Here is a 13,724-nt window from a genome sequence, read left to right as displayed (position 1 = left end):
TGGGGAGATCAGGGAACATGCAGTGCAATGTAGGATAGGTTTCTGAAAAACATCGTGTGGTGGTGCGCATTTTATGGGTGTGTGTTACATTACATTCACTAGTAGGAGTGAGAAAAACATCACGTGGTGGTGCGCATTGTATGGGTGTGTGTTACATTACATTCACTAGTAGGAGAGGGAAAAACATCACGGGGTGGTGCGCATTGTATGGGTGTGTGTTACATTACATTCGCTAGTAGGAGTGAGAAAAACATCACGGGGATGTGTGAATCGGAGGGTCTGAATTAGGATAGGCAGTGAATGGCAATGTAGGATGGAGAAAAGCACCGCGGGGTGGTCACCATTGGGAGGTCAGGGAACATGCAGTAGCAATGTAGTATAGGTTTCTGAAAAAAATGACGGGGTGGTGCGCATTGTATGGGTGTGTGTTACATTACATTCACTAGTAGGAGTGAGAAAAACATCAAGGGGTGGTGTGAATCGGAGGGTCTCTATTAGGATAGGCAGTGAGTGGCAATGTAGGATCAAGAAAAGCACCGCGGGTCGTCAGCATGTTGAGGTCAGGGAACATGCATTGGCAATGTAGGATAGGTTTCTGAAAAACAAGGCGGGGTGGTGCACATTGTATGGGTGTGTGTTACATTACATTCACTAGTAGGAGTGAGAAAAAAAATCGCGGGGTGGGGTGAATCATCGGAGCGTCTCAATTAGGATAGGCAGTGAGTGGCAATGTAGGATGGATAAAAGCACCGAGGGGTGGTCAGCATGGGGTGGTCAGGGAACATGCAGTGGCAATGTAGGATAGGTTTCTGAAAAACATCGCGGGGTGGTGCGCATTGTATGGGTGTGTGTTACATTACATTCACTAGTAGGAGTGAGAAAAACATCGCGGGGTGATGTGCAATTTATGGGTGTGTTTTACATTACATTCACTAGTAGGAGTGAGAAAAACATCCCGGGGTGGTGTGAATTGGAGGGTCTGAATTAGGATAGGGAGTGAGTGGCAATGTAGGATGGAGAAAAGCCCCGCGGGGTGGTCAGCATGGGGAGATCAGGGAACATGCAGTGGCAATGTAGGATAGGTTTCTGAAAAACATCGCGGGGTGGTGCGCATTGTACGGGTGTGTAACATTACATTTACTAGTAGGAGTGAGAAAAACATCTCAGGGTGGTGCGCATTGTATGGGTGTGTGTTACATTACTTTCACTAGTAGGAATGAGAAAAACATCTCGGGGTGGTGCGCATTGTATGGGTGTGTGTTACATTACATTCACTAGTAGGAGTGAGAAAAACATCACGGGGTGGTGTGAATCGGAGGGTCTGAATTAGGATAGGCAGTAAGTAGCATTGTAGGATGGAGAAAAGCCCCGAGGGGTGGTCAGCATGGGGAGGTCAGGGAACAGGCAGTGGCAATGTAGGATAGGTTTCTGAAAAACATCGCGGGGTGGTGCGAACTTTATGGGTGTGTGTTATATTACATTCACTAGTAGGAGTGAGAAAAACATCTCGGGATGGTGCGCATTGTATGGGTGTGTGTTACAATACATTCACTGGTAGAAGTGAGAAAAACATCACGGGGGGGTGTGAATCGGAGGGTCTGAACTAGGATAGGCAGTGAGTGGCAATTTAGGATGGAGAAAAGCACCGCGGGGTGGTCAGCATGGGGAGGTCAGAGAACATGCACTGGCAATGTAGGATAGGTTTCTGAAAAATATCGCGGGGTGGTGCGCATTGTATGCGTGTGTGTTACATTACATTCACTAGTAGGAGTGAGAAAAACATCACGGGGTGGTGTGAATTGGAGGGTCTGAATTAGGACAGGCAGTGAGTAGCAATGTAGGATGGAGAAAAGCACCGCGGGGTTGTCAGCATTAGGAGGTCTGGGAACATGCAGTGGCAATGTAGGAGAGGTTTCTGAAAAACATCGCGGGGTGGTGCCTATTGTATGCGTGTGTGTCACATTACATTCACTAGTAGGAGTGAGAAAAACATCACGGGGTTGTGCGCATTGTATGGGTGTGTGTTACATTACATTCACTAGTAGGAGTGAGAAAATCATCACGGGGTGGTGCGCATTGTATGGGTGTGTGTTACATTACATTCACTAATAGGAGTGAGAAAAACATCACGGGGTGGTGCGTATTGTATGGGTGTGTGTTACATTACATTCACTAGTAGGAGTGAGAAAAACATCAGGGGAGTTGTGAATCGGAGGGTCTGAATTAGGATAGGCAGTGAGTGGCAATGTAGGATCGAGAAAAGCACCGCGGGGTGATCAGCATGGGGAGGTCAGGGAACATGCAGTGGCAATGTAGGATAGGTTTCTGAAAAACATCGCGGGGTGGTGCGCATTGTATGGGTGTGTGTTAAATTACATTCACTAGTAGGAGTGAGAAAAACATCACCGGTGGTGTGAATCGGAGGGTCTGAATAAGGATAGTCAGTGATTGGCAATGTAGGATGGAGAAAAGCACCGCGGGGTGGTCAGCATGGGGAGGTCAGGGAACATGCAGTTGCAATGTAGGATAGGTTTCTGAAAAAATTGGCGGGGTGGTGCGCATTGTATGTGTGTGTGTTACATTACATTCATGAGTAGGAGTGATAAAAACATCGCGGGGTGGTGCGCATTGTATGGGTGTGTGTTATATAAGATTCACTAGTAGGAGTGACAAAAACATCACGGGGTGGTGCGTATTGTATGGGTGTGTGTTACATTACATTCACTAGTAGGAGTGAGAAAACAGTCACGGGGTGGTGTGAATCGGAGGGTCTGGATTAGGATAGGCAGTGAGTGGCAATGTAGGATCGAGAAAAGCACCGCGGGGTGGTCAGCATGGTGAGGGCAGGGAACATGCAGTGGCAATGTTGGATAGGATTCTGAAAAACATCGCGGGGTGGTGCGCATTGTAAGTGTGTGTGTTACAGTACATTCACTAGTAGGAGTGACAAAAACATCACGGGGTTGTGTGAATCGGAGGGTCTGAATTAGGATAGGCAGTGAGTGGCAATGTAGGATGGAGAAAAGCACCACGCGGTTGTCAGCATGGGGAGGTCAGGGAACATGCAGTGGCAATGTAGGATAGGTTTCTGAAAAACATCGCGGGGTGGTGCGCATTGTATGGGTGTTTGTTACATTATATTCACTAGTAGGAGTGAGAAAAACATCGCGGGGTGGTACGCATTGTATGGGTGTATGTTACATTACATTCACTAGTAGGAGTGAGAAAAACATCACGGGGTGGTGTGAATCGGAGGGTCTCAATTAGGATAGGCACTGAGTGGCAATGTAGGATGGATAAAAGCAACGTAGGCTGGTCAGCATGGGGAGGTCAAGGAACATGCAGTGGCAATGTAGGATAGGTTTCTAAAAAACATTGCCGGGTGGTGCGCATTGTACGGGTGTGTGTTACATTACATTCACTAGTAGGAGAGAGAAAAACATCACGGGAATGTGTGAATCGGAGGGTCTGAGTTAGGATAGGCAGTGAGTGTCAATGTAGGATGGAGAAAAGCACGGCGGGTTGGTCAGCATGGTGAGGTCAGGGAACATGCAGTGGCAATGTAGGATAGGTTTGTGATAAACATTGCGGGGTGGTGCGCATTGTATGGGTGTGTGTTACATTACATTCACTAGTAGGAGGGAGAAAAACATCACAGGTTGGTCTGAATCGGAGCGTCTGCATTAGGATAGGCAGTGAGTGGCAATGTAAGAGGGAGAAAAGCCCCGCGGGGTGGTCAGCATGGGGAGATCAGGGAACATGCAGTGCAATGTAGGATAGGTTTCTGAAAAACATCGCGTGGTGGTGCGCATTGTATGGGTGTGTGTTACATTACATTCACTAGTAGGAGTGAGAAAAACATCACGGGGTGGTGCGCATTGTATGGGTGTGTGTTACATTACATTCACTAGTAGGAGAGGGAAAAACATCACGGGGTGGTGCGCATTGTATGGGTGTGTGTTACATTATATTCGCTAGTAGGAGTGAGAAAAACATCACGGGGATGTGTGAATCGGAGTGTCTGAATTAGGATAGGCAGTGAATGGCAATGTAGGATGGAGAAAAGCACCGCGGGGTGGTCACCATTGGGAGGTCAGGGAACATGCAGTAGCAATGTAGGATAGGTTTCTGAAATATATGACGGGGTGGTGCGCATTGTATGGGTGTGTGTTACATTACATTCACTAGTAGGAGTGAGAAAAACATCACGGGGTGGTGTGAATTGGAGGGTTTGATTTAGGATAGGCAGTGAGTCACAATGTAGGATGGAGAAAAGCACCGCGGGGTGGTCAGCATGGGGAGGTCAGGGAACATGCAGTGGCAATGTAGGATAGGTTGCTGAAAAACATCACGGGGTGGTGCGCATTTTATGGGTGTGTGTTACATTACATTCACTAGTAGGAGTGAGAAAAACATCACGGGGTGGTGTGAATCGGAGGGTCTGAATTAGGATAGGCAGTGAGTGGCAATGTAGGATGGAGAAAAGCACCGGGGGGTGGTCAGCATGGGGAGGTCAGGGAACATGCAGTGGCAATGTAGGATAGGTTTCTGAAAGACATCGCGGGGTGGTGCGCATTGCATGGGTGTGAGTTACATTACATTCACTAGTAGGAGTGAGAAAAACATCACGGGGTGGTGTGAATCGGAGGGTCTGAATTACGATAGGCAGTGAGTGGCAATGTATGATGGAGAAAAGCACCGCGGATGGTCAGCATGGGGAGGTCAGGGAACATGCAGTGGCAATGTTGGATAGGTTTCTGAAAAACATCGCGGGGTGGTGCGCATTGTACGGGTGTGTAACATTACATTCACTAGTAGGAGTGAGAAAAACATCGCGGGGTGGTGGGCATTGTATAGGTGCGTGTTACATTACATTCACTAGTAGGAGTGAGAAAAAACATCTCCGGGTGGTGCGCATTGTATGGGTGTGTGTTACATTACATTCACTAGTAGGAGTTAGAAAAACATCGCGGGGTGGTGCGCATTTTATGGGTGTGTGTTACATTACTTTCACTAGTAGGAGTGAGAAAAACATCACGGGGTGTTGTAAATCGGAGGGTCTGAATTAGGATAGGCAGTAAGTGGCAATGTAGGATGGAGAAAAGCCCCGCGGGGTGGTCAGCATGGGGAGATCAGGGAACATGCAGTGGCAATGTAGGATAGGTTTCTGAAAAACATCGCGGGGTGGTGCGCATTGTATGCGTGTGTGTTACATTACATTCACTAGTAGGAGTGAGAAAAACATCAAGGGGTGGTGTGAATCGGAGGGTCTCTATTAGGATAGGCAGTGAGTGGCAATGTAGGATCAAGAAAAGCACCGCGGGTCGTCAGCATGGTGAGGTCAGGGAACATGCCTTGGCAATGTAGGATAGGTTTCTGAAAAACAAGGCGGGGTGGTGCACATTGTATGGGTGTGTGTTACATTACATTCACTAGTAGGAGTGAGAAAAAACATCGCGGGGTGGGGTGAATCATCGGAGCGTCTCAATTAGGATAGGCAGTGAGTGGCAATGTAGGATGGATAAAAGCACCGAGGGGTGGTCAGCATGGGGTGGTCAGGGAACATGCAGTGGCAATGTAGGATAGGTTTCTGAAAAACATCGCGGGGTGGTGCGCATTGTAAGTGTGTGTGTTACATTACATTCACTAGTAGGAGTGACAAAAACATCACGGGGTTGTGTGAATCGGAGGGTCTGAATTAGGATAGGCAGTGAGTGGCAATGTAGGATGGAGAAAAGCACCGCGCGGTTGTCAGCATGGGGAGGTCAGGGAACATGCAGTGGCAATGTAGGATAGGTTTCTGAAAAACATCGCGGGGTGGTGCGCATTGTATGGGTGTTTGTTACATTATATTCACTAGTAGGAGTGAGAAAAACATCGCGGGGTGGTACGCATTGTATGGGTGTGTGTTACATTACATTCACTAGTAGGAGTGAGAAAAACATCACGGGGTGGTGTGAATCGGAGGGTCTCAATTAGGATAGGCAGTGAGTGGCAATGTAGGATGGAGAAAAGCAACGTGGGCTGGTCAGCATGGGGAGGTCAAGGAACATGCAGTGGCAATGTAGGATAGGTTTCTAAAAAACATTGCCAGGTGGTGCGCATTGTACGGGTTTGTGTTACATTACATTCACTAGTAGGAGAGAGAAAAACATCACGGGAATGTGTGAATCGGAGGGTCTGAGTTAGGATAGGCAGTGAGTGTCAATGTAGGATGGAGAAAAGCACGGCGGGTTGGTCAGCATGGTGAGGTCAGGGAACATGCAGTGGCAATGTAGGATAGGTTTGTGATAAACATTGCGGGGTGGTGCGCATTGTATGGGTGTGTGTTACATTACATTCACTAGTAGGAGGGAGAAAAACATCACAGGTTGGTCTGAATCGGAGCGTCTGCATTAGGATAGGCAGTGAGTGGCAATGTAAGAGGGAGAAAAGCCCCGCGGGGTGGTCAGCATGGGGAGATCAGGGAACATGCAGTGCAATGTAGGATAGGTTTCTGAAAAACATCGCGTGGTGGTGCGCATTGTATGGGTGTGTGTTACATTACATTCACTAGTAGGAGTGAGAAAAACATCACGGGATGGTGCGCATTGTATGGGTGTGTGTTACATTACATTCACTAGTAGGAGTGAGAAAAACATCACGATGTGGTGCGCATTGTATGGGTGTGTGTTACATTACATTCACTAGTAGGAGAGGGAAAAACATCACGGGGTGGTGCGCATTGTATGGGTGTGTGTTACATTACATTCGCTAGTAGGAGTGAGAAAAACATCACGGGGATGTGTGAATCGGAGGGTCTGAATTAGGATAGGCAGTGAATGGCAATGTAGGATGGAGAAAAGCACCGCGGGGTGGTCACCATTGGGAGGTCAGGGAACATGCAGTAGCAATGTAGGATAGGTTTCTGAAATATATGACGGGGTGGTGCGCATTGTATGGGTGTGTGTTACATTACATTCACTAGTAGGAGTGAGAAAAACATCACGGGGTGGTGTGAATTGGAGGGTTTGATTTAGGATAGGCAGTGAGTCGCAATGTAGGATGGAGAAAAGCACCGCGGGGTGGTCAGCATGGGGAGGTCAGGGAACATGCAGTGGCAATGTAGGATAGGTTGCTGAAAAACATCACGGGGTGGTGCGCATTTTATGGGTGTGTGTTACATTACATTCACTAGTAGGAGTGAGAAAAACATCACGGGGTGGTGTGAATCGGAGGGTCTGAATTAGGATAGGCAGTGAGTGGCAATGTAGGATGGAGAAAAGCACCGGGGGGTGGTCAGCATGGGGAGGTCAGGGAACATACAGTGGCAATGTAGGATAGGTTTCTGAAAGACATCGCGGGGTGGTGCGCATTGCATGGGTGTGAGTTACATTACATTCACTAGTAGGAGTGAGAAAAACATCACGGGGTGGTGTGAATCGGAGGGTCTGAATTACGATAGGCAGTGAGTGGCAATGTATGATGATGAAAAGCACCGCGGATGGTCAGCATGGGGAGGTCAGGGAACATGCAGTGGCAATGTTGGATAGGTTTCTGAAAAACATCGCGGGGTGGTGCGCATTGTACGGGTGTGTAACATTACATTCACTAGTAGGAGTGAGAAAAACATCGCGGGGTGGTGGGCATTGTATAGGTGCGTGTTACATTACATTCACTAGTAGGAGTGAGAAAAAACATCTCCGGGTGGTGCGCATTGTATGGGTGTGTGTTACATTACATTCACTAGTAGGAGTTAGAAAAACATCGCGGAGTAGTGCGCATTTTATGGGTGTGTGTTACATTACTTTCACTAGTAGGAGTGAGAAAAACATCACGGGGTGTTGTAAATCGGAGGGTCTGAATTAGGATAGGCAGTAAGTGGCAATGTAGGATGGAGAAAAGCCCCGCGGGGTGGTCAGCATGGGGAGATCAGGGAACATGCAGTGGCAATGTAGGATAGGTTTCTGAAAAACATCGCGGGGTGGTGCGCATTGTATGCTTGTGTGTTACATTACATTCACTAGTAGGAGTGAGAAAAACATCAAGGGGTGGTGTGAATCGGAGGGTCTCTATTAGGATAGGCAGTGAGTGGCAATGTAGGATCAAGAAAAGCACCGCGGGTCGTCAGCATGGTGAGGTCAGGGAACATGCCTTGGCAATGTAGGATAGGTTTCTGAAAAACAAGGCGGGGTGGTGCACATTGTATGGGTGTGTGTTACATTACATTCACTAGTAGGAGTGAGAAAAAACATCGCGGGGTGGGGTGAATCATCGGAGCGTCTCAATTAGGATAGGCAGTGAGTGGCAATATAGGATGGATAAAAGCACCGAGGGGTGGTCAGCATGGGGTGGTCAGGGAACATGCAGTGGCAATGTAGCATAGGTTTCTGAAAAACATCGCGGGGTGGTGCGCATTGTATGGGTGTGTGTTACATTACATTCACTACTAGGAGTGAGAAAAATATCGCGGGGTGATGTGCATTTTATGGGTGTGTTTTACATTACATTCACTAGTAGGAGTGAGAAAAACATCACGGGGTGGTGTGAATTGGAGGGTCTGAATTAGGATAGGGAGTGAGTGGCAATGTAGGATGGAGAAAAGCCCCGCGGGGTGGTCAGCATGGGGAGATCAGGGAACATGCAGTGGCAATGTAGGATAGGTTTCTGAAAAACATCGCGGGGTGGTGCGCATTGTACGGGTGTGTAACATTACATTTACTAGTAGGAGTGAGAAAAACATCTCGGGGTGGTGCGCATTGTATGGGTGTGTGTTACATTACTTTCACTAGTAGGAATGAGAAAAACATCTCGGGGTGGTGCGCATTGTATGGGTGTGTGTTACATTACATTCACTAGTAGGAGTGAGAAAAACATCACGGGGTGGTGTGAATCGGAGGGTCTGAATTAGGATAGGCAGTAAGTAGCATTGTAGGATGGAGAAAAGCCCCGAGGGGTGGTCAGCATGGGGAGGTCAGGGAACATGCAGTGGCAATGTAGGATAGGTTTCTGAAAAACATCGCGGGGTGGTGCGAACTTTATGGGTGTGTGTTATATTACATTCACAAGTAGGAGTGAGAAAAACATCTCGGGATGGTGCGCATTGTATGGGTGTGTGTTACAATACATTCACTGGTAGAAGTGAGAAAAACGTCACGAGGGGGTGTGAATCGGAGGGTCTGAACTAGGATAGGCAGTGAGTGGCAATTTAGGATGGAGAAAAGCACCGCGGGGTGGTCAGCATGGGGAGGTCAGAGAACATGCAGTGGCAATGTAGGATAGGTTTCTGAAAAATATCGCGGGGTGGTGCGCATTGTATGCGTGTGTGTTACATTACATTCACTAGTAGGAGTGAGAAAAACATCACCGGGTGGTGTGAATTGGAGGGTCTGAATTAGGATAGGCAGTGAGTAGCAATGTAGGATGGAGAAAAGCACCGAGGGGTTGTCAGCATTAGGAGGTCTGGGAACATGCAGTGGCAATGTAGGAGAGGTTTCTGAAAAACATCGCGGGGTGGTGCCTATTGTATGCGTGTGTGTCACATTACATTCACTAGTAGGAGTGAGAAAAACATCACGGGGTTGTGCGCATTGTATGGGTGTGTGTTACATTACATTCACTAGTAGGAGTGAGAAAATCATCACGGGGTGGTGCGCATTGTATGGGTGTGTGTTACATTACATTCACTAATAGGAGTGACAAAAACATCACGGGGTGGTGCGTATTGTATGGGTGTGTGTTACATTACATTCACTAGTAGGAGTGAGAAAAACATCAGGGGTGGTGTGAATCGGAGGGTCTGAATAAGGATAGTCAGTGAGTGGCAATGTAGGATGGAGAAAAGCACCGCGGGGTGGTCAGCATGGTGAGGTCAGGGAACATGCAGTGGCAATGTCGGATAGGTTTCTGAAAAAATTGGCGGGGTGGTGCGCATTGTATGTGTGTGTGTTACATTACATTCATGAGTAGGAGTGAGAAAAACATTGCGGGGTGGTGCGCATTGTATGGGTGTGTGTTATATAAGATTCACTAGTAGGAGTGACAAAAACATCAAGGGGTGGTGCGTATTGTATGGGTGTGTGTTACATTACATTCACTAGTAGGAGTGAGAAAAACATCAGGGGTGGTGTGAATCGGAGGGTCTGGATTAGGATAGGCAGTGAGTGGCAATGTAGGATCGAGAAAAGCACCGCGGGGTGGTCAGCATGGTGAGGGCAGGGAACATGCAGTGGCAATGTTGGATAGGATTCTGAAAAACATCGCGGGGTGGTGCGCATTGTAAGTGTGTGTGTTACAGTACATTCACTAGTAGGAGTGACAAAAACATCACGGGGTTGTGTGAATCGGAGGGTCTGAATTAGGATAGGCAGTGAGTGGCAATGTAGGATGGAGAAAAGCACCGCGCGGTTGTCAGCATGGGGAGGTCAGGGAACATGCAGTGGCAATGTAGGATAGGTTTCTGAAAAACATCGCGGGGTGGTGCGCATTGTATGGGTGTGTGTTACATTACATTCACTAGTAGGAGTGAGAAAAACATCACGGGTGGTGTGAATCGGAGGGTCTGAATAAGGATAGTCAGTGAGTGGCAATGTAGGATGGAGAAAAGCACCGCGGGGTGGTCAGCATGGGGAGGTCAGGGAACATGCAGTGGCAATGTCGGATAGGTTTCTGAAAAAATTGGCGGGGTGGTGCGCATTGTATGTGTGTGTGTTACATTACATTCATGAGTAGGAGTGAGAAAAACATCGCGGGGTGGTGCGCATTGTATGGGTGTGTGTTATATAAGATTCACTAGTAGGAGTGACAAAAACATCAAGGGGTGGTGCGTATTGTATGGGTGTGTGTTACATTACATTCACTAGTAGGAGTGAGAAAAACATCAGGGGTGGTGTGAATCGGAGGGTCTGGATTAGGATAGGCAGTGAGTGGCAATGTAGGATCGAGAAAAGCACCGCGGGGTGGTCAGCATGGTGAGGGCAGGGAACATGCAGTGGCAATGTTGGATAGGATTCTGAAAAACATCGCGGGGTGGTGCGCATTGTAAGTGTGTGTGTTATAGTACATTCACTAGTAGGAGTGACAAAAACATCACGGGGTTGTGTGAATCGGAGGGTCTGAATTAGGATAGGCAGTGAGTGGCAATGTAGGATGGAGAAAAGCACCGCGCGGTTGTCAGCATGGGGAGGTCAGGGAACATGCAGTGGCAATGTAGGATAGGTTTCTGAAAAACATCCAGGGGTGGTGCGCATTGTATGGGTGTTTGTTACATTATATTCACTAGTAGAAGTGAGAAAAACATCGCGGGGTGGTACGCATTGTATGGGTGTATGTTACTTTACATTCACTAGTAGGAGTGAGAAAAACATCACGGGGTGGTGTGAATCGGAGGGTCTCAATTAGGATAGGCAGTGAGTGGCAATGTAGGATGGAGAAAAGCAACGTGGGCTGGTCAGCATGGGGAGGTCAAGGAACATGCAGTGGCAATGTAGGATAGGTTTCTAAAAAACATTGCCGGGTGGTGCGCATTGTACGGGTGTGTGTTACATTACATTCACTAGTAGGAGAGAGAAAAACATCACGGGAATGTGTGAATCGGAGGGTCTGAGTTAGGATAGGCAGTGAGTGGCAATGTAGGATGGAGAAAAGCACGGTGGGTTGGTCAGCATGGGGAGGTCATGGAACATGCAGTGGCAATGTAGGATAGGTTTGTGATAAACATTGCGGGGTGGTGCGCATTGTATGGGTGTGTGTTACATTACATTCACTAGTAGGAGTTAGAAAAACATCACAGGTTGGTGTGAATCGGAGGGTCTGCATTAGGATAGGCAGTGAGTGGCAATGTAGAATGGAGAAAAGCCCCGCGGGGTGGTCAGCATGGGGAGATCAGGGAACATGCAGTGGCAATGTAGGATAGGTTTCTGAAAAACATCGCGTGGTGGTTTTCACTGTATGGGTGTGTGTTACATTACATTCACTAGTAGGAGTGAGAAAAACATCACGGGTTGGTGCGCATTGTATGGGTGTGTGTTACATTACATTCACTAGTAGGAATGAGAAAAACATCATGGGGTGGTGCGCATTGTATGGGTGTGTGTTACATTACATTCACTAGTAGGAGTGAGAAAAACATCACGGGGTGGTGTGAATCGGAGGGTCTGAATTACGATAGGCAGTGAGTGGCAATGTAGGATGGAGAAAAGCACCGCGGATGGTCAGCATTGGGAGGTCAGGGAACATGCAGTGGCAATGTAGGATAGGTTTCTGAAAAACATCGCGGAGTGGTGCGCATTGTACGGGTGTGTAACATTACATTCACTAGTAGGAGTGAGAAAAACATTGCGGGGTGGTGGGCATTGTATAGGTGTGTGTTACATTACATTCACTAGTAGGAGTGAGAAAAAATATCTCGGGGAGTTGCGCACTGTATGGGTTTGTGTTACATTACATTCACTAGTAAGAGTCAGAAAAACATCACGGGGTGGTGTGAATCGGGGGGTCTGAATTAGGATAGGCAGTGAGTGGCAATGTAACATGGAGAAAAGCACCGCGGGGTGTTCAGCATGGGGAGGTCAGGGAACATGCAGTGGCAATGTAGGATAGGTTTCTGAAAAACATCGCGGGGTGGTGCGCATTGTATGGGTTTGTGTTACATTACATTCACTAGTAGGAGTGAGAAAAACATTGCGGGGTGGTGGGCATTGTTTAGGTGTGTGTTACACTACATTCACTAGTAGGAGTGAGAAAAACATCACGGGGTGGTGTGAATTGGAGGGTCTGAACTAGGATAGGCAGTGAGTGGCAATTTGGGATGGAGAAAAGCACCGCAGGGTGGTCAGCATGGGGAGGTCAGAGAACATGCAGTGGCAATGTAGGATAGGTTTCTGAAAAATATCGCGGGGTGGTGCGCATTGTATGCGTGTGTGTTACATTACATTCACTAGTAGGAGTGAGAAAAACATCACGGGGTGGTGTGAATTGGAGGGTCTGAATTAGGATAGGCAGTGAGTAGCAATGTAGGATGGAGAAAAGCACCGCGGGGTTGTCAGCATTAGGAGGTCAGGGAACATGCAGTGGCAATGTAGGAGAGGTTTCTGAAAAACATCGCGGGGTGGTGCGCATTGTATGGGTGTTTGTTACATTATATTCACTAGTAGGAGTGAGAAAAACATCGCGGGGTGGTGCGCATTGTATGGGTGTTTGTTACATTATATTCACTAGTAGGAGTGAGAAAAACATCGCGGGGTGGTGCGCATTGTTTGGGTGTGTGTTACATTACATTCACTAGTAGGAGTGAGAAAAACATCACGGGGTGGTGTGAATCGGAGGGTCTGAACTAGGATAGGCAGTGAGTGGCAATTTGGAATGGAGAAAAGCACCGCGGGGTGGTCAGCATGGGGAGGTCAGAGAACATGCAGTTGCAATGTAGGATAGGTTTCTGAAAAATATCGCGGGGTGGTGCGCATTGTATGCGTGTGTGTTACATTACATTCACTAGTAGGAGTGAGAAAAACATCACGGGGTGGTGTGAATTGGAGAGTCTGAATTAGGATAGGCAGTGAGTAGCAATGTAGGATGGAGAAAAGCACCGCGGGGTTGTCAGCATTAGGAGGTCAGGGAACATGCAGTGGCAATGTAGGAGAGGTTTCTGAAAAACATCGCAGGGTGGTGCGCATTGTATGGGTGTGTGTTACATTACATTCACTAGTAGGAGTGAGAAAAACATCGCGGGGTGGGGTGAATCATCG

This window comes from Cavia porcellus, unplaced genomic scaffold (assembly GCF_034190915.1).
Source record: "Cavia porcellus strain 051 isolate PalLab524CR breed Dunkin Hartley unplaced genomic scaffold, mCavPor4.1 scaffold_92, whole genome shotgun sequence".
Classification (NCBI taxonomy): Eukaryota; Metazoa; Chordata; class Mammalia; order Rodentia; family Caviidae; genus Cavia; species Cavia porcellus.
This window is presented reverse-complemented; position numbering follows the sequence as displayed.